Source organism: Haliotis cracherodii, unplaced genomic scaffold (genome assembly GCF_022045235.1).
Source record: "Haliotis cracherodii isolate W230 unplaced genomic scaffold, xgHalCrac1.p SCAF_3, whole genome shotgun sequence".
Taxonomy (NCBI): domain Eukaryota; kingdom Metazoa; phylum Mollusca; class Gastropoda; order Lepetellida; family Haliotidae; genus Haliotis; species Haliotis cracherodii.
The window spans coordinates 21,151,208-21,178,125 of record NW_027266286.1 but is presented as its reverse complement, the minus strand read 5'-3'; the positions used below and the strand labels follow the sequence as shown (position 1 = coordinate 21,178,125).

At 44.1% G+C, this 26,918-nt stretch overlaps 1 protein-coding gene and 1 pseudogene across 7 annotated transcripts in view; one reads left to right on the top strand and one right to left on the bottom strand.

The window, feature by feature from the left end:
* Positions 1-26,918, bottom strand: part of LOC139473756 (uncharacterized) — a 73,990-nt gene that overhangs the window by 11,331 nt on the left and 35,741 nt on the right. For 6 of the 7 annotated variants that reach the window (XM_071256500.1, XM_071256501.1, XM_071256498.1 and 3 more), the window contains one exon: positions 8,679-8,939. The exons of the other annotated variant lie outside the window; for it this stretch is intronic. The gene's annotated coding sequence lies outside the window, so the exon portion shown is untranslated. The remainder of the gene's footprint in view (positions 1-8,678; positions 8,940-26,918) is intronic. 7 annotated transcript variants of the gene reach the window in all.
* Positions 24,379-25,600, top strand: LOC139475146 (uncharacterized; annotated as a pseudogene).

The window sequence follows — 26,918 nt, the reverse complement described above, 5'->3', positions numbered from 1 at the left end:
TTCGGTGAAACCCACGAGCACGGGTATGGTGCTGACAAACCTAGAAACATAATCGGAGCGAACCGGGATTCGAACCCACAATCATAGGTTTCTGGCGTGCCTAAGCGAATCGCGGCGCCTTAGACGACTGGGCCCCCCGTGCCCCCCGTGTGTTCTGACCAACAATAGAACATAACGTCATGTTATAATACATTCCAAATTAAGGATGACATCAGTGCACAAGGAAAGCCATTGTTATCACAGTTACCGACAGGGTACGGTTACACTGGGAGTGTTGCGCATTATCAACTGTAGCAATTTCCGTGTGTATGATATCCGTCTTCGTTTGGAATATATTTAGACACTGTGAGCGCCCGTAACCGTCCTCAAAGTTCGCAAATCGGGCGGCGGACGAAGTGTATCAGTGCGACAGTGTAAGATCTTAAAACAACGTGTACTGTTATAGTTATGATGCTGTAATAACGTACACTCATGCACTGTGTCTGTTTGGGGAAGGGGAGGGGGTACGGTTTGGCATGCAGATAAAGGAGGGGTGGAGGGGTCAAGAAGGTCACAGGGTTCCCACGCACATTGTCCCACACACAGAGTCAAACCCTGAGAAGCTGTGAGCCGTGAGCACGGGGCTACCCTACCCAGCTTTAGTGATACGTTTATCTGTGTACACAACACCGTTATATCACAGAAATATTCCTTTAATATCGCCATTTATTCTAAAGGTAAAAGCGACTATGAGACAAACAGGGAATAGTTAGTTATTCGATGGTGATGTAATTGATACGGAGCATCGTAGTTGTGTTCATACAAGTTGCAGTGTTATGGCGATTGTTTTCAGCCAAGTGACTTTTTGATAAAGTTTGATCAAATCAAATTTTCAAATTTGTCTTTTGCCCAGGAGTGTATTATGTCAATGAGTGTGTGTACAGTGAAACCTCGTTAATCCAGATAATGATTGTCTGTTCAGTTATCTGGACAAAAAGGGGTTGTTTGTTTGTTTGTTTGTTGTTTAACGCCACACTCGGCAATATGCCAACAATATGATAGAGGTCTGTAAATAATCGAGTCTGGACCAGACAATCCACTGATTGACATCATGAGCATCGATCCACACAATTGGGATACGATGACATGCATCAACCAAGTCAGCGAGCCTGACCACCCGATCCCGTTAGTCGCCTCCTACGACAAGCATTTTACGGACAAAAGGGGAAGAAAAGAGTCGTTGCTTAAAATACGCTGGAACATACACGATACTTTCAAGTACATCGTCTTATCAAATGTATCTCGTTCTTACATAGGCCATGTCTAATGCTGAACCCCGGTACACTCAGCCCAGCATCAGTACAATCAGGATGTTATTACATGGAGCCAAAACACATAAAATTAATTACTGCAATGTGCTTAACTCCATAGTTATAATCAATACATTCATTCGCCGAACTAGGCAGTATAGAAACTAGACAAGCATAAACATTCCTTGTTAACACGTTAATCTCTCTGATGCCCGGTAGAGAGTATCTATATATCCATCTACGTGGGTAAAGCACTGAGAATGTCAGAATTGATCTACATGTTAGAGATCCCGCAATAAGATCTTAAGATATCGAAAATTAGTTCATATTTCTGTAAATGATTAATTTCCGTTTCGGCCATGATGTTGAACCCACGTTGTTACCAAACATCTCAGTGTGTTTACAGTCATAACACGACTCAACTTTATTAGCCTTGGATGTACAGTGATTCTATCCTTATAGTAGGCATGTCTAGATAAGCGGGCGTCTTTAATAGCGACAAATTGTTCTTATTATTATGTAGAAATTATTCTTTAAACTGGACAGCCTCCGTGGTCTAGTGGTAGAGCGTCTGCCCGGAGAGCGCGAGGTCGGGGTTCGATCCACGGCCGCGTAAAAGACGTAAAAAGATGGTACTTGTTGTTACCCTGCCTGGCGCTCGGCATTAAGGGGCTGAAACATTAAGGAACTGTGTTTCAGCATACTGTGTTTGAGTGGGTATTCATGTTAAACTGAGGCATGGGATCTCATTGGGCAACCTCGAAAAAAGCGGCATTAGTCCGGACTAGTACAAGTAGCCTCACACACACGTGCGTGCACGTCGCTATATAAGTGCAATAATCTTGAACGCGACGTTAAACCCCATTTCACCTCGCCTAATATATATATTAGAGACTTGTGCAAGTCTATCCTGCTACCCTGAATGCAACAGCTTCCACTGTTCCTCTCGGGAAGGTTCTCACGAGCTGCTGGTTATTTTTTGTAGCGATGTACGCCTCACAGGTCCTCACATCCATACAAACACCCGCATCAGTGTGACCCGTGACAGGTATTTGAGGGCAAACAAAGATATGTCTCATTGATACACAGCCGTCTTCACTCTGCGCATATTGTCTGGCCTCTGACCTCACACGATCTGACCTATGACCTACTGGCATACATGTTATTACATTCTCAACTACACGTATCAGTAATTCAGCGTAAATCTGAATCGTTGCAACTGACGATACAGATCGAAGCCCTTTCCTATATAATACATACTATTTATGCTTCCACTTATGAACTCTATCTCTTTCCAGGGGAATTTAAACTTAAATTTAAACCTGGCTTAAGTTTTCAATCTGCTGGACCTGCATATTCAGCTGTGCAGCACCAGTTTCTTCCTCTTCCTGTTAATTACAGGACATTATCTGTGCCTGTTCAAAAATGCCACGCCCTAATCGCACGACTACACATGTCGCTGTTTCCGCATCACTGCAAGGTGTTTTTAAGTCTTGATCTTTCTGCCACTCGCTCCATGACACACACTTCTCCTCCAAGACGCCTTATATGGAGAGCACTCCCGCGACAGGCTAGATGCTGATTTCATTCCGCATTTTCTCATCAGCTGCTGCGACAAAAACGTCACACACGCCGGCTGAATCTGTGCACGGCCTCTAACGTTACACCAGCTGCTAGATAGATTCGCAATATATTTATACATACATACGGTCCATATTTAAAAGCTTGTGTGACGGTTTTGTCATTCAGCACATTTTACTGTTACAGTACGTACGTTAATATGGGAAGGTGATCTCATTTCTCTAGCGAGTAAATGAATACCCGAATGATACATCACCCCCACCCCCACCCCCACCCCACCCCACCCCACCCCACCCCCACCCCACGCCCATACAGTAGCATACACCTACCCGTCATACCTATATCGTATACCGTACCCGTCATACATATATCGTATACCGTACCCGTCATACATATATCGCATACCCCTCTCGTCGTACATTGATCGTATACCCCTCTCGTTATACATATATCGTATACCCCTTCCATCATACATATATCATATACCCCTCCCGTCATACATATATCATATACTCCTACCGTCATACATATATCGTATACCCCTCCCGTCATACATATATCGTATACACCTTCCGTCATACATATATCCTATACCCCTCCCGTCATACATATATCGTATACAGCTCCCGTCATACATATATCCTATACCCCTCCCGTCATACATATATCGTATACCCCTCCCGTGGTACATATACCCTATACCCTCCCGTCATACATATATCATATACCACACTCGTCATACATATATCATATGCCCAACCGGCATAATCGCCACTTATTCTAAAGGCAAAAGGCGACTATGCTTGTCGTAAAAGGCGACTAACGGGATCGGGTGGTCAGGCTCGCTGACTTGGCTCATGCATGTCATCGTATCCCAATTGCGTGGATCGATGCTCATGATGTCAATCAGTGGACTGTCTGGTCCAGATTTTATTATTTACAGACCGCCGTCATATAGCTTGAATATTTCATACCAACATTCACTATCACACCACCATTCACTCTGTCATACCACCATTCACTGTCATACCACCATTCACTCTGTCATACCACCATTCACTCTGCCATACCACCATTCACTCTGTCATACCACCATTCACTGTCATACCACAATTAACTCTGTCATACCAACATTCAATCTGTCATACCACCATTCACTCTGTCATACCACCATTCACCCTGTCATACTAACATTCACTCTGTCATACCACCATTCACTCTGTCAAACCAAAATTCACACTGTCATACCACCATTCACTCTGTCATACCACCATTCACACTGTCTTACCTCAATTCACTCCGTCATACCACCATTCACTCCGCCATACCCCTATTTTCTCTGTCATACCACCATTCACTCTGTCATACCATCATTCACTGTCATACCATCATTCACTCTGTCATACCACCATTCACTCTGTCATACCACCATTCACTGTCATACCCCTATTCACTCTGTCATACCACCATTCACTGTCATACCACCATTCACTCTGCCATACCACCATTCACTCTGTCATACTACCATTCACTCTGTCATACCACCATTCACTCTGTCATACCACAATTCACTCCTTAACCTGAATATAGAACCTAAAGGTAATGAAAAGTACATTTCAATGTTAAACACGCTTCAACTAGCCAGTGTTCCTTCACGCGTTTCCTGGCCACGCCTTGTATCATGACATCCACGTCTCTATTTGAAATGTACTTGACACGTGACCCCAGGCCCTCGGTTAAAATAACGGGTCCTTCGGAGATTGACTGATATGGACAAGCTCCCATTGACGGAACCCGTAAAACCAATGACAGGGGTCATGAAATAGATTACCATTGTCTCAATCTGTGAGGCGATCTGGATATATGTACAAGAAATATATTCCACCCTTTGAACTCCGGCTTATATTTCTTCAAACGAAACAAATAATGTGAGTTGTTTTGTGCTGGAAGAATGCGTCCATTATGTTGTCGAGTTCGTGTTGACGCGGTGTCGTGTTTGAGAGAAAGGGTGTATGTTGCTGGTAGCTTGACAAGGGTCATAGTTGCGTGGAGGCTTGTCTTATCTGACAATTGGGACAGTCCTGGAGTGGTGTGGTGGAGGTGTTATGTCTGTTATCAGTGACGAATATAGGGGTCGGGTGCGGGGTGTGACATTTATCTGATATCGACTGTATGGTTGTGTTGGTATTCTAAATGGTTAATATAGGTATGTTCTGTTTTATGATCTGTATAACTGAATGGGGTGAGATGTATGCGTGGGACAGTGTGTAGGTGTTTAAGTGTAAGTTAACACTTCGAGTCAGTTAGAGTAACATTGCACAACAACCAAATACCAACTGTCGTCTTATGTTTGTTTGTTTGTTTGTTGTTTAACGCCGCACACAGCAATATTCCAGCTATATTAAGGCGGTCTGTAAATAATCAAGTCTGGACCAGACAATCCAGTGATTGACATCATGAGCAACGATCTACGCAATTGGGATACGATGACATGTATCAACCAAGTCAGTGAGCCTGACCACCCGATCCTGTTAGTCGCCTCTCACGGCAAGCATGGGTTGCTGAAGACCTATTCTACCCCGGATCTCCACGGGTGGGATGTTGGGGTGTGACTGTGGATGTTGGTTTGAGAGGATGGATGTTGGCATCAGAGAGACTGGATGGTGGTAGAAGAGGGAGAGAGTAAGTGTTGGTATGAGAGACAGTATATTGCTGTATCAACGTCAAGGAAGCGTTAATAAAAATAAACCAACACTCGACAGGAGTAGGACGTAAACAACAGGAAACTAGACCCCTGCTGATTAAATGTCTCACTACTTCGCCGCAGTCGGCAATACTCCACCTACATGACTGAGGCGGGTGAACACAGTTGGTTGACATAGCCTTGCTCCAAGGCTGTACTGAAAGGCAAGTCCATGGATGTGTCGTAATTCTAACCTCCCAGGCAAGTCTAGATATGTGGACAGTACAATTGGGGCAACTTGTTCTTATTTTTTACATAATATAGAAATTATGATTTAAATTAATATTTATTGCCTGAGAGACATGTGCAAGTCTATGGTTGACAGAACGATCAACGATCGATGCCGTCGGGTCACGATGACACACAACCAGCAAGGTCACATATTTTGAGCCCCCGACCTCATTGTTAAGCTCTAATGACATGCACGGGACTGGAGGTCTAAAATGCCCCTGAACCCCCACCCGTGTATTGTGTTGAAGGGGGTGCTGGGTGACACAAGATTCAATATAAGAAATCTTTAACTCGTAGTGCTATCAGGGACCCAACCACAAGACGAATATAAGCCCTACGTTCCCAATATTCAAGTGAGTGAGTTAGTGAGTTGGGTTTAGCGACGCTGTTAACAGTATTCCAGTTATATCACAGCGTGTCAGCTTAATGTGGGAGGAAAGCCTGAAGTGATGCAGGTCTCAGACGTTTACCACTTCGGTGAAACCCACGAGCACGGGTATTGTGGTAAACCTAAAAACATAATCGGGGCGAACCGGGATTCGAACCCATAGATGGGTGCCCACAAGTATAGTGTGTGTGTGTGCGTGTGTGTGTGTGTGTGTGTGTGCGTGCGTGCGTGCGTGCGTGTGCGTGCGTGTGCGTATGCATGTGTGCTTGTTGCAGAAAGCCACACACAGCAATACTCAAGCTATACGACGGCCTGTATAAAAATCGAATCAGGACCAAACAATCCAGTGATTGGTATCGTTAGCAACGACCCACCCCACGGGTACGATGATACCATCAACCAAGCCACCGAGCCTGACCTACCGATCCATTAAGTCGCTTCTTATTACGACCAACCTTCTAGGTTGCTAGGGATCAATTCGAATCCGAAATTCCCATTTGGATGCGGCATCAAGGGTTAACCAACTCCCCCATCTAACCGTGTGTCACCTAGTCCGGCGTTGGTCCATACCCAAACTGGTCCAGACTCGCCTGACAACCCACGTGACTTATTTGTAATCTTACTGACACGGTGTCGTTGTGAACCTAACGTCAACATCCATACCCTAGCGTGTAGACCCATAAGAACGTTCCGCCTCTAAGAAGGGAAATGAGAGTAAGAGCATAACTTGGTTGTTATCAAGCACAGAGCAGATGGTAAGAGCCCCGCTTATGATGGGCACACGGGATGAACATCTGTCTATATCATATCACCATCCCCCCACCCCATCCCCGCTCTCCCAGTCTCCCAGCATCACATTGTTATCCCGTGTGTATACGCTAACAAACTAAGCAGAACATGGCGAGGAAGTCATAGCTGGTGCCGCAGTGGGAATGCGGATCCGCCTGGGAACATGTAACTAGAGATATCAGTAGACAGGAACCAGTCTATGGGAATTCCTTACCCATGGGCTGTAACGTGACCCCTCGTTCTGAGAAGACGATTTTTTTTTGTTCTTCAACTTACACAGTGGCGTTTCAAGATATGGCTTATAATCAGCGAAAATCTGCTGAACTAGCAATTTTTCTACAGGTTTATGTTTTGGGACGATCGTCTTAAATATATTTATTTAGATTATGTAGTTTCATTTTGTTTGTGTTGGTCTGCTGTATGTTTGTTTAAGATGTTATTTTACGGGACGGGAAAGAAAAGAAGAGAGTTTGTTTCAACCTCCCATAAAATGATGAAAGACAGCAGTGTTAGATTTTATGGAATTGAAACGATTAAAGGCCTATTTGTCGGTATGCCATTAAACAAGCTTCAGTCACACACCAAGCACTAACATGGAGGCATTAAGGGTAAATCCCTTTTGTGTGAAATCGTGCTTATACGAAATGAATAGGTATTAAGCAGCCTTGAACGATAAAAAAATATAGAACGTTCACTAGCGAAGTAAATCTTAAAGAGGTTCTTTCAGTTGTCACAGAACCACGTTCTACCCATTTTCCTTGGTTTTCACTCCCCAAACACCCATCCCCCATCTGCATCATTTTGAGGACGGTGTTAGATGACAGGCCGGCAATCCCGCCGCTATCTATTATTACTTGCATACAGGGCCTCTCATCACGATGAACATATCTCGGGGGGGTTCAGAAATATTTCCTGTCTCGTAACACTAAAACTATCACCGTGACGGTGACCTACATTCGACAAAGCCGTAAATAACACGCACAATCGATATATGTCATTTCAACCCTGAATAATACCAGCTTGCTTAACGCGACAGTCTCGACTTGGCATGTTGGATATTCAGTTTATATTTGTGGATTAGTCTATCGCAATAAGAATACGTCCCCACAAGACGTGTTCAATGAAGCGTGACCGTCTATATCGCCTGGTTGGTGGGTACAGATGGCATGTATAATAAACTTGGTTCAGTCTAAGCCGTATAGTGCAAAGTAATCAATCAGGCCATTGTAGTTGTGGTTTCAGTCACAGCTAGAAAACTGGTACAAATTAACCTTAATCCTTCATATACTTACATCACTGCGTGTTAAGTGTGCTCAAATGACATTAGTGTTTACTTTTTACAAACGTGTGATAGGGAGCCTGCACTGTAACATGACGTCTCCCTCATCAGTGGAAAAAGGTCAAAGCTGTACAGAGATGCAGTTTAACCGTGTGAAGACTGTCATCCCTTTTATTCAATTTCAAATCGTTAAAACAAATTTTAGACCTATCAGTCATATATGCCACAGGAAAGGTTTAGATTACTTGTACACAAGAAAGGTATAGGTTACTTGTAAACTAATAATTATGACAGATACTTCAAAGAGCCCGTGCTTGCATGCTAGGACACATCACAGATATTATCGATTAACATAGCATGTACACGCAAAGTACATACCTGATGTAGCTATACGCCGAGTAGAGGGTTCGCTCATTCCCAGCTTGAGATTATTTGTATCCTGAGTGTCAGGGTGCGTGAGGCTTCTGTTATGCCTCTCCAACGGCTTGTGAATGACTCAGGAGCACTCTGTGCAACAACTTCAGTCGGAAGGAAAGTACGACTGTAGGCGTCGCCCAACCGCGCTCTCAGCTCCTGGCAGCGTTACACAGTGTGCTGAGTAAGGTCCGTTCAATCAGAGCGGAATATCGATCCAGTCACCTGTGATGAAAATATGTTGTATTTTCGTGACAACTTGTTTGTTATTCATTGATTAAATGTAGGTTTATTAATAGTTTCAAATGAATATGTCTTTGTGATAACGTATCTGATTTTTGTCGGATTAATTTCTATTCGGTAAGGTATTTTTCACAAATAATATCGATTTTCACATATGTTATCGATGAATATATTTTGAAATTTGAAAGAAGCATATTATTTGGAAGTTAATAATTCGCCAGAAAAACAAACTTGGCAACCATAAAATAAATCACATGTAATGTAAACAATGTGACATGATGACAAATACACTAATTATAACTCAGTTAACAATTAAATCATTGATGTATTCAGAAAACGAACGGAACACAAACTACAACTTGGGTTATCAACCGACACAAGGAAATTGTCAAATAATTGACACGGGCGTTGTTTTGCCACCAACACACACTTCCGTATGATGTAATGATATCTGTTTTCATTATTACAAAATATCACAAACATTCACAAGTACATTCCGGGAGTAACAAAGACACTGTGTAACAAATGATATATTTGGAATGACACTTTCTGATCACGTACTTTCTGTACCCCTCTGACACACATGTGTTCATAGCTTTCGGCCATGGTAGCCATGCCAATTTACACATGTCAGAGGGGTACTCAAAGTACGTGATCTAGACTACCAGCTGTCGGAATTTCATTTTTGTGGAAGCTTCGGTGGCTGAGTGGGTTAGATAGCTGACTTTGTGTGCTGGCGATTTGGCGCCTCACTCTGGCAGTGTGGGTTCGAATCCCGGACGGGACTCAACCCCCAAATGAAAGAGTCATCCCAAATATAATATTTGTTACATTTGACCACTTTCTAAATGGCATTGTGTGTTCAAAGACACCGTGGACTGTAATCTGGAAATGTGACTTTGAATCAAAGCTCTTCGGTAAACACTCGTTTCACCTTTCCTCCCTTATAAAGCTGACACGCCGTGATAAGACATGGGTATTGTTCAGAAGTCGGGTACGGTGGTACATTTGTTGCCATACGATCCCCATGTGGGCAGTTTGTATCATAAACAGTGTGTTTGGGTGGTACAGATGAACGTGACCCGTGAAGATCTGGGGTAGAATAGGTCTTCAGCAACCAATTCTTGCTGTAAAAGGCGACAATGCTTGTCGTAAGAGGCGACTAACTGGATCGGGTTGTCAGGGTCGCTGACTTGATTGATGCATGTCATCGATCCCAATTGCGTGATGGATGCTCATGATGTCAATCACAGGATTGTCTGGTCCAGACTCGATTATTTACAGACCGCCGTCATATAGCTGAAATAATGCTGAGTGCGGCGTTAAACAACAAACCAAACCGAAACAGATGAACGTGGCGTACCCTGTCTGAATGCTAGTATTCTGATCTAAGTCATCGTCTTACCCGTGCAACCGCCGAACACCACCGTTTACTTCACTCACTATACACAAACCCACTGCTCCCTTTACCTGGTTAAAGTATAGGTATACTGACTCACTCCTCGTATACCTACTTCTGTGTGTGGCCCCTTCCCAACCCGACGACGGAAACACGCATTACTTGGATCTGACGGCCTGATGATTCTGTATCTCTGTACACTCTACCCGGCCGTAGAACCACATTCCTGTACGTGCCTGCGTAATGTTACAAATACACCCATTCTGCCCCCCTCCACCCTAATGTAACCAACACACCCATTCCGCCCCTCTCTACCCTAATGTAACCAACACATCCATTCCGCCCCTCTCTACCCTAATGTCACCAGGTCACCAAGCCTGACCACATGGTCATCAATAGGTCACCGAGTCTGAACATTCGATCCTCAATAGGTCAATGAGCCCGACCATTCGATCCTCAATAGGTCACCTACCCTGACCATCTGATCCCCAATAGGTCACGGTGTCTGACCACCCGATCCTCAACAGTTAGTCTCCATGTATGACAAGCACGGGAGACTGAGAAGCAATTCCACGGGGTTCATTCAGCCACACATGACTGGGCTCCAGCATCTCACTGCCAGTGCCCTTCATCCTGCAACTCTCCATACACCACCCATGTCTATTGAATCAAAACCCAGTACCTGCCTAAGTGAATAGCCCACACCCACCACTCATCTATCGCATCTCACCCTAAGCATCTGACAACAATGGACAAGTGGCTGGGCAGTGCTAAGTCGAATGTCAAAGGACAGAGAAAGCCGCGAATAATAGACACCAGCGTTCGCCAGTGTTACGGCCCCGAGAGAGGGACGTGGGTGTTGAGTAAACAGACACAGGTAACAACATCCAATGCCGGGATTGAAGGAGTAGCCGTGTGTCAACATAGACCACGTGTTGCTTCTCGGCACACATGTACAGGTCTATTTGTAGGGTATAGAGATGTCGAGGGGGATAGATCGGATTCTATGGCTGAATCATCGAATTAACGCTCATCACTGAACGAGACTGGACAAACACTCGACCCAGGAATTGGTTTAAGCTTATATACCTGGTGGAACTCTATCCATGAAGAGTCCCGGGAAAATGGTTTAAATTTGGATACTTGGTTGAACCTTAACCACGAAAACTCGATCCAGTGTATTTTGTCTCCAATTTAACATGATAAATGTTATACAATTTAGATATAATTCATTGGGTAAGCGAGGGTGATTTAGGTGAAGCTGTAAGCGGTATCCCAGCTATATGAAGGGTCATCTCAAAGCTGTGTTAAATTTCACTCATTCACTCACTCACTCACTCACTCACCCTCCACTCACTCACGCACTCAGGCACGCACGCACGCACGTACGCACTCACTCTCCACTCACTCACGTACTCACTAACTCACGCACGCACTCACTCACTCACGCATGCACGCACGCAAGCACGTATGCTATCTTTGGCCAGGTATACAACAAAACCCCCGTCATAGCGTGTCTGTCATTACACAATACACAAAGTGAACATTTGTTTGATTGGCTTTTCTAAAACCACGAGAAAGAATTAGAGTTAAGACGTAATGATAAAACCTGATCTGTTTTGCCAGTAAAAACCCTTCCTGGTCAACACCTTCCTCGGCTGTTAGTCAGGTGGTTTTACACAGATTTATCCTGTTATTCTGTCACGCCACGGCGACACCTGTCAGAGGAAATCGGAAGATGTCGTTGCAGAGTGGCAGTAAACACTGTTAGTCAACTTCAATTGCCGTAATTATGGCAACAAATCAATCTCGAATCCATTTGTTGACGAACCTCACAATAACAACCATGATCAAATTTCAACTTCAGCGCAGAAAAACGGTGTAATTGAAACGGAAAATACGATTTGTATACGATCTTATTTCTTCCATAAATGTCTCAAACAATACACCACAGGCGGTTAAAATTAGTTTTCAAACGAAATCTCTGATGACGATAACATCAAGCCTACGACAGATGTATGCACGACGCAAGCCTTGAGAGAAGGGGCTGAGAAGTCAAGCCAGGCTATTACATGCAAGATGAGAAACTTGTTGAGAGAACGCGACCCCTCTCATCTGATGACGAGAAGGAGACCTACTTGAGCTACAGCCAGGGGCCGGCAGTGTGTTGCAAATGGTTGTCAGTAATTCAATTTCTGTGCTGTTACTTCCCCAGCCCCCTCCCCTACCCCTGACACTGAAGCTCCTCCACAAGCTGTGAAACACTGCAACAGTTGCACCTGTCTACATCGCCGGCAGCGGCAGAGGAGGATCTCACGCTCAGCACATCGCCATTACGTTCACCATGTTGGCATATTTTCTCCTTTTATCATTCTGCTTTGATTAGTTTCTGAAGAAGGGATGAGTCTCTTTTGGTTTATGATGGAGAATCTATCATCCTTTGACACTGACAAATCTGAATTATCTCCAACCTCTAACGAACGAAACACACTGCTCTTCAGTAGAAGTCCTATACTTAGGGATCTTGTGTAGTACAATTAGGTTTGTCACCAAAATAGCTCCACGTTAAGTGATTGGGATGAACTCGAACAGAGTAGGAGATCAACACACTAACACTCAGAGGAGCCAACACATTATCCCAGCAGAAAACCAACATATGATTGTGCCGAACACGACGATGAGCCAACACATTATCCGAGCAGGATGCCAACATATGATTGTGCCGAACACGACGATGAGCCAACACATTATCCGAGCAGGATGCCAACATATGATTGTGCTGAACATGAAGATGTGCCAACACGTTATCCGAGCAGGAAACCAACACACCCATTGTGCTGAACACTACGATGTGCCGACACATTATCCGAGCAGGACACCAACATATGATTGTGCTGAACATTACGATGTGCCAAGTAATCATCATGCATCGAACACGACGATCGGGCTGGGATTATATAGACACAAATATATTATCAGACTATTGTAAAAAAAAAAGAGATAGTCCGCCACAGATATTACGTTGTTGCAATAGTTTTTCACAAAAACATATTTAGGTTAACAGTAACACATGTACAGGGGAATCTGTGCCCAACATCATCACCTGGGTACAGCTGCACATGTGTGTTTGTGCCCAACATCATCACCTGGGTACAGCTGCACATGTGAGTTTGTGCCCAACATCATCACCTGGGTACAGCTGCACATGTGAGTTTGTGACCAACATCATCAACTGGTTACAGCTGCACATGTGAGTTTGTGACCAACATCATCAACTGGTTACAGCTGCACATGTGAGTTTGTGACCAACATCATCACCTGGGTACAGCTGCACATGTGAGTTTGTGCCCAACATCATCACCTGGGTACAGCTGCACATGTGAGTTTGTGACCAACATCATCAACTGGTTACAGCTGCACATGTGAGTTTGTGACCAACATCATCAACTGGTTACAGCTGCACATGTGAGTTTGTGACCAACATCATCACCTGGGTACAGCTGCACATGTGAGTTTGTGCCAAACATCATCACCTGGGTACAGCTTCACATGTGAGTTTGTGACCAACATCATCACCTGGGTACAGCTGCACATGTGAGTTTGTGACCAACATCATCACCTGGGTACAGCTGCACATGTGAGTTTGTGCCCAACATCATCACCTGGGTACAGCTGCACATGTGAGTTTGTGACCAACATCATCAACTGGTTACAGCTGCACATGTGAGTTTGTGACCAACATCATCAACTGGTTACAGCTGCACATGTGAGTTTGTGACCAACATCATCACCTGGGTACAGCTGCACATGTGAATTTGTGCCAAACATCATCACCTGGGTACAGCTTCACATGTGAGTTTGTGACCAACATCATCACCTGGGTACAGCTGCACATGTGAGTTTGTGACCAACATCATCACCTGGGTACAGCTGCACATGTGAGTTTGTGACCAACATCATCACCTGGGTACAGCTACACATGTGAGTTTGTGACCAACATCATCACCTGGTTACAGCTACACATGTGAGTTTGTGACCAACATCATCACCTGGTTACAGCTGCACCTTTGAGTTTGTGCCCAACATCATCACCTGGTTACAGCTACACATGTGAGTTTGTGACCAACATCATCACCTGGGTACAGCTGCACATGTGAGTTTGTGACCAACATCATCACCTGGTTACAGCTGCACATGTGAGTTTGTGACCAACATCATCACCTTGTAGCACTTTTGAGTCTGTGATGGTCTGACGTCAATTGCCAGCTCGTTTGTTCATATCTGCATGAATAGCACAATGTCTACATTGCTACCTATGTCACGTGTAACAGCTGTGGGCATGATTCATTCATTATAAATTGATGTCTACCACACTATTTCCCTCAAAGCAACTCTCCCTTACACTCCGGTAAAATATTTTCACGGTTGACCTACATTGTGAACTGTTTGCCTGAACAAATTGTGTAAGCATGGAAGACTTACTCTTTATGCCATGTGGTAGGATCACTATCTCTGATGAAGAAAGAAGTGGTGAATTTAACATGACATGGGGTCCGCGTTATCTTTTGGGAAGCGCTCGTTTAATTGTTTTGTGAGTGTGTAGAGGTTCACTCCGCTTTATGAAACAATAATACAGGACATTAGACTAACATTTAGACTCTGAAATCTTATATTACACAATATCCTTCTTGACTCTAAAACTATTTTAAAAAATCCCTATGCTGATTTCAGAGACTGTGGAATAGAGCTAGCTTGAGCTGGCTAGACTTGCTTTTGTATGCGTTTCTAGATTATTATTTTTTCATAAAATAAATATATTCCACAATCATGATGCAGGACTAACAGGACATCGGCGGACGACTCTGCCAGTGGCACATTGGGGCACAAGACATATACTTGTGGGAAGGAAGCGGCGCCAGTGAGACATTGGGCACAAGACATATACTTGTGGGAAGGAAGCGGCGCCAGTGGCACATTGGGGCACAAGACATACACTTGTGGGAAGGAAGCGGCACCAGTGGCACATTGGGGCACAAGACATACACTTGTGGGAAGGAAGCGGCACCAGTGAGACATTGGGGCACAAGACATATACTTGTGGGAAGGAAGCGGCGCCAGTGGCACATTGGGGCACAAGACATATACTTGTGGGAAGGAAGCGGCGCCAGTGAGACATTGGGGCACAAGACATATACTTGTGGGAAGGAAGCGGCGCCAGTGGCACATTGGGGCACAAGACATACACTTGTGGGAAGGAAGCGGCACCAGTGGCACATTGGGGCACAAGACATACACTCGTGGGAAGGAAGCGGCACCAGTGGCACATTGGGGCACAAGACATATACTCGTGGGAAGGAAGCGGCACCAGTGGCACATTGGGGCACAAGACATATACTCGTGGGAAGGAAGCGGCACCAGTGGCACATTGGGGCACAAGACATACACTTGTGGGAAGGAAGCGGCACCAGTGGCACATTGGGGCACAAGACATACACTCGTGGGAAGGAAGCGGCACCAGTGGCACATTGGGGCACAAGACATATACTTGTCGGAAGGAAGCGGCACCAGTGGCACATTGGGACACAAGACACATACTTGTCGGAAGGAAGCGGCGCCAGTGAGTCATTGGGGCACAAGACGCCATGCTTATATGATGGACGCCGGTACCACCAAGCTTGTAGCACAGGGACGTACTGATGGTTACACGCCATGTATCAAATACTTGTGACGTTTTACATCACTTTTAGTAGCAATGGGTAGAGTGAACCAAGAATAGACATCACAAAAGTTGAACTCAGGTGGGAGTCGAACTCGGATCCAAACCGGGTTGAGGAAAACGCCCTAACCCTTGAGCTAGCCTACAACGCGCAGTCACACAGCCATTGGCACAGCCGATTGGGGTGCATTACCCTATTAGATATCTGACATCACAACGTTAAACTAAGACCTCAACGATTGACCTGCGAATGGATCTACAGTGGAATCAATATCCCTCAGATAAATACACTCCATGTTGTTGGTGGTCACGCAGCAGTCAGCACTATGGAGACATCCTGACTGCCTGAAAATAATTGAGTCTGGGCCAGGTGAAACAGTACTTGACAGCATGACCAACGTCCACGGCAATCGGGACACTGCACACTGCATGGTTCACGATCAAGTCACAGAGCCTGACCACCCCATTTCCCTGCAGTGGGCTCTGACCAACATGAACTTGGGGATCTATGTAGCCTTGCCCCAAGGTAGTACTGAACGAAAAGCCCATGGATGTGTTTCCTTCCTCCCAATAGGCAAGTCTAGATATGTGGACACCCTTATAGGGACAACTTGTTCTTATTATTTACATAATCTAGAACTCATGATTTAAACAAATAATTACTGCCTTAGAGACTTGTGCAAGTCTAGAATCTATCCTGATCAGGAATCCCCCCTGGGGGCACCCCGTTCCATCCGCACCTGACATGTTCCTGACAGCACCGCGACAGAGCTGCAGTGATGGGTGGACCATTCGTCACCACTCGCCCCTTTCCGTAACCTGCAAGAAGACTCGTCCCCTATCGATGAATGTTATATGCGAAAATACGACAAACCAATCAGAATGCGCGTATGATTTCAAGTTCTTCGTGAAAGAATGCCTCAGAAATAATTTTTGATTTTACATATGTCTTGCATCTACAAATATACCCAAGACACAGTTAAATGTGTTCAATCATACTGTATAATTCCGCACGTCCCAATGTGCTATAAACTGCATCTGAAATATGTATGTAATACATGGGGAAATAATATGTGGACCATTACGCAACGAGTTGACAATTGTTTAAGGTATGCCCGTTTGCGCTAAGACGGAACCCGGTCGCAAAAATGGCCATGAGAGGGGCACGAGTCGCTATTCCGGCTTGTCCCGGAATAACACGAGTTGGTCACGAATGATGGGTGACTTGCACCTTCTGTAGGTCTGCACCGATACTCCCCAGCTATTATCGGCGTATTAACATTTACATATATTCAACGGAGGGGAACACAGCGATCAACGGATTACCTGTCCCGAAGCATCAATCAAAAATTCCAATTTAACTGAAGACAAATACCCTCATTCCGAGCCTCGAGTAGGTTATTGTATTTGTAGCTCCGTGGTACCCATTAGGCAAACATCGATCACTTGAGATAACGAGCAGGCTCGATGTACTGGGATAACCCGACGCGCGGGGGAATCTCAGAATATACGTCAAATTGATCTGGCTTAACAAACCCACATTCATAGTCATCATCTGGTTGAGGAGCCTGGAGCTGTTTACAGCTTGTTGCCGAGCTACACTCAAACAGTCAGGATGAAGACATACACCTGTTGAAATAATATTATAAAAGTCTCAATTGCGAGTAACGTGCGCTGGTACAAACCTTCCAACTAGGCGGGTGTCTTAACAGAAAACTGCCCCCATGTTCTTATGGACAGAGCGTATGCTCGATAAGTGGAAGGTAGATGGTTTAATTCCAAAAGACCTTAAAAGATGGTTCGTGTGGCTGTCCTGCCTGGCGGTCGGCATTAAGGGGATAAAACTTGGACTGGTCGTCTCGGAGTCAGTACACTGTGTCTGAGTGGCGCTCGGAATTAAGGGGATAAAACACGGCTGTGTCTGAGTGGCGCTCGGAATTAAGGGGATAAAACTTGGACTGGTCGTCTCGGAGTCAGTACACTGTGTCTTAGTGGCGCTCGGAATTAAGGGGATAAAACTTGGACTGGTCGTCTCGGAGTCAGTACACTGTGACTGAGTGGCGCTCGGAATTAAGGGGATAAAACACGGACTGGTCGTCTCGGAGTCAGTACACTGTGTCTGAGTGGCGCTCGGAATTAAGGGGATAAAACACGGCTGTGTCTGAGTGGCGCTCGGAATCAAGGGGATAAAACTCGGACTGGTCGTCTCGGAGTCAGTATACTGTGTCTGAGTGGCGCTCGGAATTAAGGGGATAAAACACGGCTGTGTCTGAGTGGCGCTCGGAATCAAGGGGATAAAACTCGGACTGGTCGTCTCGGAGTCAGTATACTGTGTCTGAGTGGCGCTCGGAATTAAGGGGATAAAACACGGCTGTGTCTGAGTGGCGCTCGGAATTAAGGGGATAAAACACGGACTGGTCGTCTCGGAGTCAGTACACTGTGTCTGAGTGGCGCTCGGAATTAAGGGGATAAAACACGGCTGTGTCTGAGTGGCGCTCGGAATTAAGGGGATAAAACACGGCTGTGTCTGAGCGGCGCTCGGAATTACGGGGATAAAACTCGGACTCGTCGTCTCGGAGTCAATATACTGTGTCGGAGTGGTGGTATCCATGTTAAACTGCGGTATGGTATATCAACTGGCTATCACTATGAAATGGGCGTCACACCGAAATACGTTCAAACATGGCACTTGTTGCTACCCTGTGAGACTCTCGGCATTAAGGGGATAAATCGAGGACTGATCGGCTCGGAGTCAGTATAATTAATGTGTCTGATTATACATAATACACAGGTATTTCATTTGGCTAGCACTAGTACAAGGTAGGTCTGGCCAGTACACGCAGCCACATACACGCGGGCATGCTGAAAGAAAAGTCCATGGTTGTGTAGTAATTCTATCCTCCTAATAGGTCTAGATATGTGGACACTGAGGACTCCAGTCTCCAACTTGTTCTAATTATTTACATTATCTAGAAATTATGATATTAATAAATTAATAATTATTGCCTTAGGGACTTGTGCAAGTCTAGCATGTCGCATTTAAGTGAAATAACTTTGAATGCGACGTTAAACCCATATTCACCTGACCTCACCTCAGAAGAAGGATGAACTTTCATTGAAGGCGCCAGATACACCTACGGCTACCACAACGCAACGCCCTGCTGTCAACTCATTTGTGTTACTCTTGCTCCGCTTCAAAGGTCGTATATATCCAATCATGACAGATCTATGTTCTGGTAGGCAGATTCATGACTCAAAACCGTACACCGTAAATGTATTATATGAAGGCGTTGGCGCATACAGGCGCGTCAGCTGGAACACACCGATACGTATGCACAGCAAATGAACCAGGTCGACTTGGTTAGAGCATATCCATCCATCTGAACCAGAACTGATCCACCGTCAGGATCTCATCCACCCGTCAGAACATCATCCAGCCGAATGATGCCCTCCTTGAAGCTGTCTGACCTCTGATGCCTTGCACCTGCATCAATCCAGGAACAGCTTTCAATGGCAAAATACCCCACTGTTTACAATCGTCCTCCAGTCCTGGAAAGTGACAATTCATTCCTATCTGGGCTGCTCTAACACAATAACGTTCCAATACAAAAGATGCAGCCGCGTAATGTAATTACAGTCCTCTCCGGCCTTGATCGATGTCATGGGGTCTTCCTGGTCTCAAGTTCCTCATAAAATAAAATTGGCTTTTCACAAAGGCGTTATGAAATCTTGTTCCCTGATGCATCTTCCAGATTTAAATGTCGCCTGTTGACCTGAATGGCTGAATCTGGCAATGTGGGTTGTCGTCTGCTATCAGTTAATCATTCTCGACGTGCCATCAACGTGACATCTGCACATACAATACCTGTGCTCCCCCCGGCGGTAGCGTTATGACTCATATTCAACTTACCAATACACAACAATCATGTTATATCTGCGCACTTATATTGACATAATATGCACCGTTAGCGAACATTATGCCTATGACAGACCACAGATTCATTGTCGGAATTACTCAGGAAACAATTCCTGTCATCATAAATTATTTATCACCTAAAGAAGCAACAGCTGCAAAATACGTCAACAACACACGAACAGGTGTGTTTGCAGTCTATACGAAGTCCGAACCTCGAAATATCAAAACAATTCCATAGCTAAGCATAATATATGTTAGTCATACCTTGAAAACGAACATTCCAATGTATCATAACTGTTGCCCGTACTATCTCCAGCGGCTCCTAAACGATGTATTATATGGCATCTCAAGAATTTCAATAAGGCTTCAATCTAGCAGATGTTCTCGTCAGTCACTGTGATACACTGACGACACGTTCTGATTGAACATTTAACTTTCACATCGATCAGTAGTTTAATACACTATGAAAAAAGGCTATCATCTCAGAATGTATATTGACATTTTACGACAAGCCTAGGGGACTCTATGACAGGTGAGAAATGCAAGCCTCACAGACGCTGTGCGTAGCACTGCAGGTATCTGGAGTAGGGCATGGGGCTATCCTGGTACACAGGTACGTGGATACAGAGGGCACGGGGTTACTGAGGTCAACATACCCAGGTATACAGCTACAGGTATACAGGAGGGCACGGGGCTACTGAGGTCAACATACCCTGGTACACAGCTACAGGCATACAGAGGAGAACACGGGGCACCTGAGGTCAACGTACCCTGGTATACAGCTACAGGCATACATGAGGGCACAGGGCTACTGAGGTCAACGTACCATGGTACACAGCTACAGGCATACAGGAGGGCACGGGGCTACTGAGGTCAACATACCCAGGTATACAGCTACAGGCATACAGAGGAGAACACGGGGCTACAGAGGTCAACGTACCCAGGTATACAGCTACAGGTATACAGGAGGTCACGTGGGTTACTGAGGTCAACGTACCCAGGTATACAGCTACAGGTATATAGAGGAGAACATGGGGCTACAGAGGTCAACGTACCCTGGTACACAGCTACAGGTATACAGAGGAGGGCACGGGGTTACAGAGGTCAACGTACCCTGGTATACAGCTACAGGCATACAGAGGAGAACACGGGGCTACAGAGGACAACGTTCCCTGTTACACAGCTACAGGCATACAGAGGAGAACACGGAACACGTTGTCCAGTTGCCCAGAGGAACACTATACACTTCCCTGACCATGTCTCCTGTTGCTGCACTGGGGACACAATAAGAACCCATCATTTCAACGGTTACGGCAGTGTTGATATATGTTCTTAAGTTTAAGCGTGAGATCAAACAGTAAAGTAATTACATAATCAAAGACAACAGCTATACCCAGAAACAAGCAGTAACCGATCCGATAACAGAAACAATCAATAAGACTCAAGGCAAAATGACCAGATAGAGACAGGCGACGCAGAGGCAAAACAGGTTTGGATGAATGTATTGTTTCACATGTATTTACATCCTCTAGTACACTGTATTCTGTACCATTCTATTGTGATGAAAACCCTAGACCCATCAGCCACCACAGCTTCGGTGTGAGCCAGATTCCAGTAGCACGACGCTAGAAACCATATCACCCTACGAGCAAGATGGTCTGTGCTAAGTTAGAAGTAGGAGAGAGAAGTGTGTTCACAAAATGCTGTAGCGGTGGGGTAGCCTAGTGGTAAAAGCGTTCGCTCGTCACGCCGAAGGCCCGGGTTCGGTTCCTCACATGGTACAATGTGTTAATCCATTTCTGGTGTCCCCCGCCGTGATATTGCTGGAATATTGCTAAAAGCGGCGTGAAACCGTACCCACTCACTCACAAAATGAGTTGTACATAGGCACAATGATCAATCAATCGGACATGACATAGAGGCCATCTTACCTACTCCTGAACACAGACCACAAACCCAGACCTGCATCTTGGTCAACAACCCTGGCAGACTGATTAACACATGTTCGTTGTAACGTGGTTTGCCTCCATTTCCTTAATCCCAATCCGGATTGAACGACATTCTGTTAAGTACACGGCTTGAATAACAATAATAAACGATAATCTAGTTAGATAATCTTGTAGCACATGACACTGCCTACTCACATTCTACACACCATTCACATGACCTGCACCCTCACCTAATCAATACTGGTCCTCAGGCGCAGATGACTAGAACAATTATTTGCATATGTCCCCTGAATGGATGAGAGTGCCAACCCACCATTCTGAATCCCCAATTTGTCACTCTGGGTCTCATTTGCTCCCCGGAAACTAATTTACACAAATCTAGCACATGTCAGAGTTCACTCTACAAAGGCAGAACGAGAACGAGGAGGTCCTTGGTCTTAAAAGGGTGCGATTTGAAGTTAAATTACTGAAAAATATCGAAAAAATAAAATATATACTTATACAGAAAATGTTTACGTACGCCATTTTTTTAATGCTGTATCTGCGTATCGAATACGATTTAATCTGCGCCCTTTGTGCCGCAATGTGGAGTCCAGAATACGCTCTAAACAGACCCGGGGCGGTTGGGTAGCCTAGTGGTTAAAGCGTTCGTTCGTCACGCCGAAGACCCGGGTTCGATTCCCGACATGGGTACAATGTGTGAAGCTCATTTCTTGTGTCCCCCGCCGTGTTATTGCTGGAATATTGCTAAAAGCGGCGTAAAACCCTACTCACTCACACACCCACTCACTAAACAGACCCCCCAATCCCGCGTACCAGAGGGGGGTTCGCATCCTCCTGGATGATTGAGTTCTGGCAGCACCATCTTCATCCAGAAGTTGAGATAAAAACTCGAAATGCCTGTTGCTCCCCCGGGGAGCTCTTCAGACTAACATTATTCCAGTCTGTCCTGAATGATCCATAATCTTTGTCCGACACCGCCATTACAACCCTGACCCTCGATCCCCGGGGACCACTTGACCCACGTGACCTTGTCCGGCCATCCCCGGTCAGCGAGGATGACAATTAATTGAGTGTTCCAAGTGACAAATGCAATCATGCAAATTACAGGCACTTGGTTGACGTTGTCATGTGACGGTGATGGAGGGTCTTCTTGCAACAAGTGATTATGGCTTGGACTCCCGGAAGCACTACACCACTGATTACTGTAAGCTGAGAACGAGCAGGGATTCCACTTGGATATCCTGTGACAGAATGAACCGTGTTACTGCGGAATAAATGGGGATTGAATGGCTGCTGGGTATTGCCGGGGTTTTTTTGTGGGTTGTTTTTGCGTGTTTTTTTTTTGGTGGTTTTTTTTTGGGGGGGGAGGAGACTTGGAAGAACCGAATCCTAAATTGTGTGCGGCACGGGTGGCACAGTCGCTTGAGGAGCGATAAAGCCGTTTAGACTATAATTTAGTCTCAGAGGTATCTTTTTTAGCTTTATATACATAATAAATAAAATATCCAAATCAGGTTCAGAACAATTCTTAGACTTACCAGCTCTTTCTAGACTTGAGTTGGAACCATTTTTTAACTTACATTCTACGGTCTGGAAGACATTATTGGTAGTTCCAGAATCCGATGGTTCTGGGTTCGAATCCCAGAGTCGTCCTGGTTATAGTTTATGGTTTATCAGCACCATACACGTGCTCGTGGGTCTTAGTAAGGTGGTCAACGTCTAAGACTCACTCAGGTTAAGTGACCTTACTACTTAAACGACGTCTTTAAATACGATGTTCACGGTATCAACCACTAGTTTGCCTACTCCATTAGAAAACAACACTGTCGCAGCAATACTTGCTTCAGATGTCGCATAGAACATTCTCAAGCTTTCACTTCCCGTGTGGATGACTTAATATAACAATAATAATAATAATAGAATAACTTTAGAACGGTGTAGTGAGTGAGTGAGTTGGTTTAACGCCGCCTTGAGCGATAGTCCAGTCATATCACGGCGTGTCAGCTTGACGTGGGAAAGCCGAAGTGATGCAGGTCTCAGACGTTTACCTCTTTGATGGAACCCACGAGCACGGGAATGGCGTTGACAAACCTAGGCACGTGATCATGTAGAGCCGGAATTCGAACCCGCGATCACAGGCTCCTGGCACGCTAAGGGACATAACGGACCCTGCACGGAGAATTGCGGCGCCTCAAACGACAGGACCACCCGAGTCCCCGATTGAACAGTAACAGTATGTTTAGTATGTAAGGAATGCTGACGAGCAGATGGCTTGGACATTGAGATGTGGACAAGGTCCGTTGTATTCGACTTTCCGAAAAGTCAAGTTCAATGAGAGTTATCCGTCTTGAGTTGGAACTCTTCAATTGGTTGGATGAACTTCCGCCGAGTACATTCAACTTCCGTCAAAAATAGCGCGCTGCTTCGAAGCTGTCAAAATGGGGAAGCAATACTGCTGTATTTGTAGCAATTTTAGGGGAAAGATAGTCGGTGAAAGAATAGTATCTCTACACGTCATTCCAGTAAGCAAGTCCCTATGACAAGCGTGGATAAGGCGACTTCGGTTAGTGAGAAAAGACCTCACAGTGACCAAGCACACAGAAATATGCTCAGAACATTTCGTGGGTGGTAACGGTCCAGGCATAGGGCATGATGTTCCATCGATTTTTCCGAAGAAAAATTACAGTACTTGCACAGTGAGTTATTTTGATTTTTATAAGATTTATGCTATTGTTGGTGTATTTAATGTGTTTTATCGTTTGTGAATGTTATGTGATTGTGAAAAAGTGCTATGATTAAAACTTGAAATGAAAAAAAAACGTTTCAAGTTGTGTTGATCTTAAAATTCTATGTATCCTCTCTTTCATCTTATTTGTTTGAATAAATAGAAAAAAATGTCTCAGTGTCTGTTGATAATTTGTTGCAGGTGTCTGATGCTGACTTTGTTGATACCTCTAAGCCAAATGAAAGCCCATTCAAGCAGGCCTGTGACCCTGAATCTCCCAAAGTGACTATGCAGATACACGGAGGGACTCCTCAGTCTGATGAAATTGAACATCATTCCACAACATTCAGTCAAGGTGCCAGGTACAGCGGGAACATAAGTTTTTTCTCTTTTTTTGAGTTTGTTGATTATTATGAGAAGTTATGCTTAACAAGACAAAATATAAAAATCATGGTGTAGTCTCTCTTACTTACAGAACAATAAAATATAAAGAGCATAAAATATATATATAGAGCATAAAATATAATAGAACATTGACCAATAAACTTGATAATACACTTCTTATATTAGCTTTTGTATTAACAGATTTATGTTAATTTATTTTTTATTAATTTTAATTCCTTTAACCTCAAAATATCGGAAAAAAACTATTTATTTAATGTGATGAAAAGCTATTTATTATTTTGACAGATCCTATGATGTTGCATCAATTATGCTGCATGACTACTGTGAGGCTGTGTGTGAAGACGACATCAGTTGCATAAGATATGGATCATCGCAAACAGAAATGGTGGAAGGTAGAAGCATGTCTACTCAAACTGACGATGTAATATTCCAGTGTTTAAATCCTGTGAAAACATCCTGTGCAATGACTCAGACTGAGACTGAAAATAAAAAATCTTTCGCAATCAAGCCACTCAAGTCAAACTTCCTGATTTAACATTTTTTGATGTGAAGAATGATTCAGAATTGGTAACCTATTATACAGGTCTTGTGGATGCAGAAAAGTTTTCATGTTTATTTGACGAGTTTTCTGAGGTTCATGACAGGGACTATCCAACATCCAATATCGGACGCCCTAAATCTTTGTCTTTGATAGACGAGTTCTTTCTAGTGTTGATGCGTCTTAGACTTGGACTCCTAGTTGTTGATTTATCAAAGCGATTTCATATTTCCAGAAGCTGCTGTGCTGATGTCATTCATAGATGGATTGATATTTTGTACAACAATTTATCCTTCCTAGTTGTCTGGCCATCAATGGATACTATTAATACAACTATGCCTCAAGGTTTTAAAGATCTGTATCCAAATACAAGGGTTGTTATAGATTGTACAGAATTATTTACAGAAAAACCTTACTCTATTGGTAAACAGTCACAAATGTACAGTCATTATAAAAGTCACATAACATTTAAAGCGCTTGTTGGTGTCACTCCAAATGGTGTTGTTAGCTTTGTCTCTGACTTGTGGTCAGGAGCTATAAGTGACCGGCAAATAACAGTAGAATCAGGACTTTTAGATTTGTGTGATGTAGGTGATGCAATCATGGCGGATAAGGGATTTACAATCTCAGACTTGACAACACCAAAAGGTATACTCCTAATAATTCCACCAAAGAAACATAAGAGAAAACAGCTGACTGCTGTAGAAATTGAACAAACTAGGAGAATAGCGAACTTGAGAATCCATGTTGAAAGGCACATGGAACGTGTCAAGAATTTCAGAATTTTGCAGGGTATAATTCCAATTACAATTTCAAAATCTGTAAACAAAATCTGGAAAATCTGTAATGCTTTGACTACTCTGCTTCCCCCTCTTTATCCTCATGACCAAGAAATTGATGACAATTACTTCTTTGATGACAGTTCCTTGCTTGCTCTGTAATTAGTAGGATTAGCATAATCTTATTGCAGCTCCAGATGTGAATGGTCACATGATATTTTCTGCTATATTTAAACTTAATAATCATGGTATCATGATAACAATTTGTATTGAAAACATTGAGCCAAATAAGTCTAGACAAATAAGTCTATTTTTGTCCAATATGACTATTGACATGACCACCTACTGGCTGTCTATTTTTGTTTTACTTATTGAATCAAAGCATTGATATAAAAATCCTGACTCTTCATATAAGTAGATAAACAATTTCATGTTTTAGCTGTGACAGCAGGATCATAGTCCCATGGTTCTAATTTTTGTAACAATAACTGAAAATGAAAGAAATAAACGCTTGATGATTTTCTTTAATCA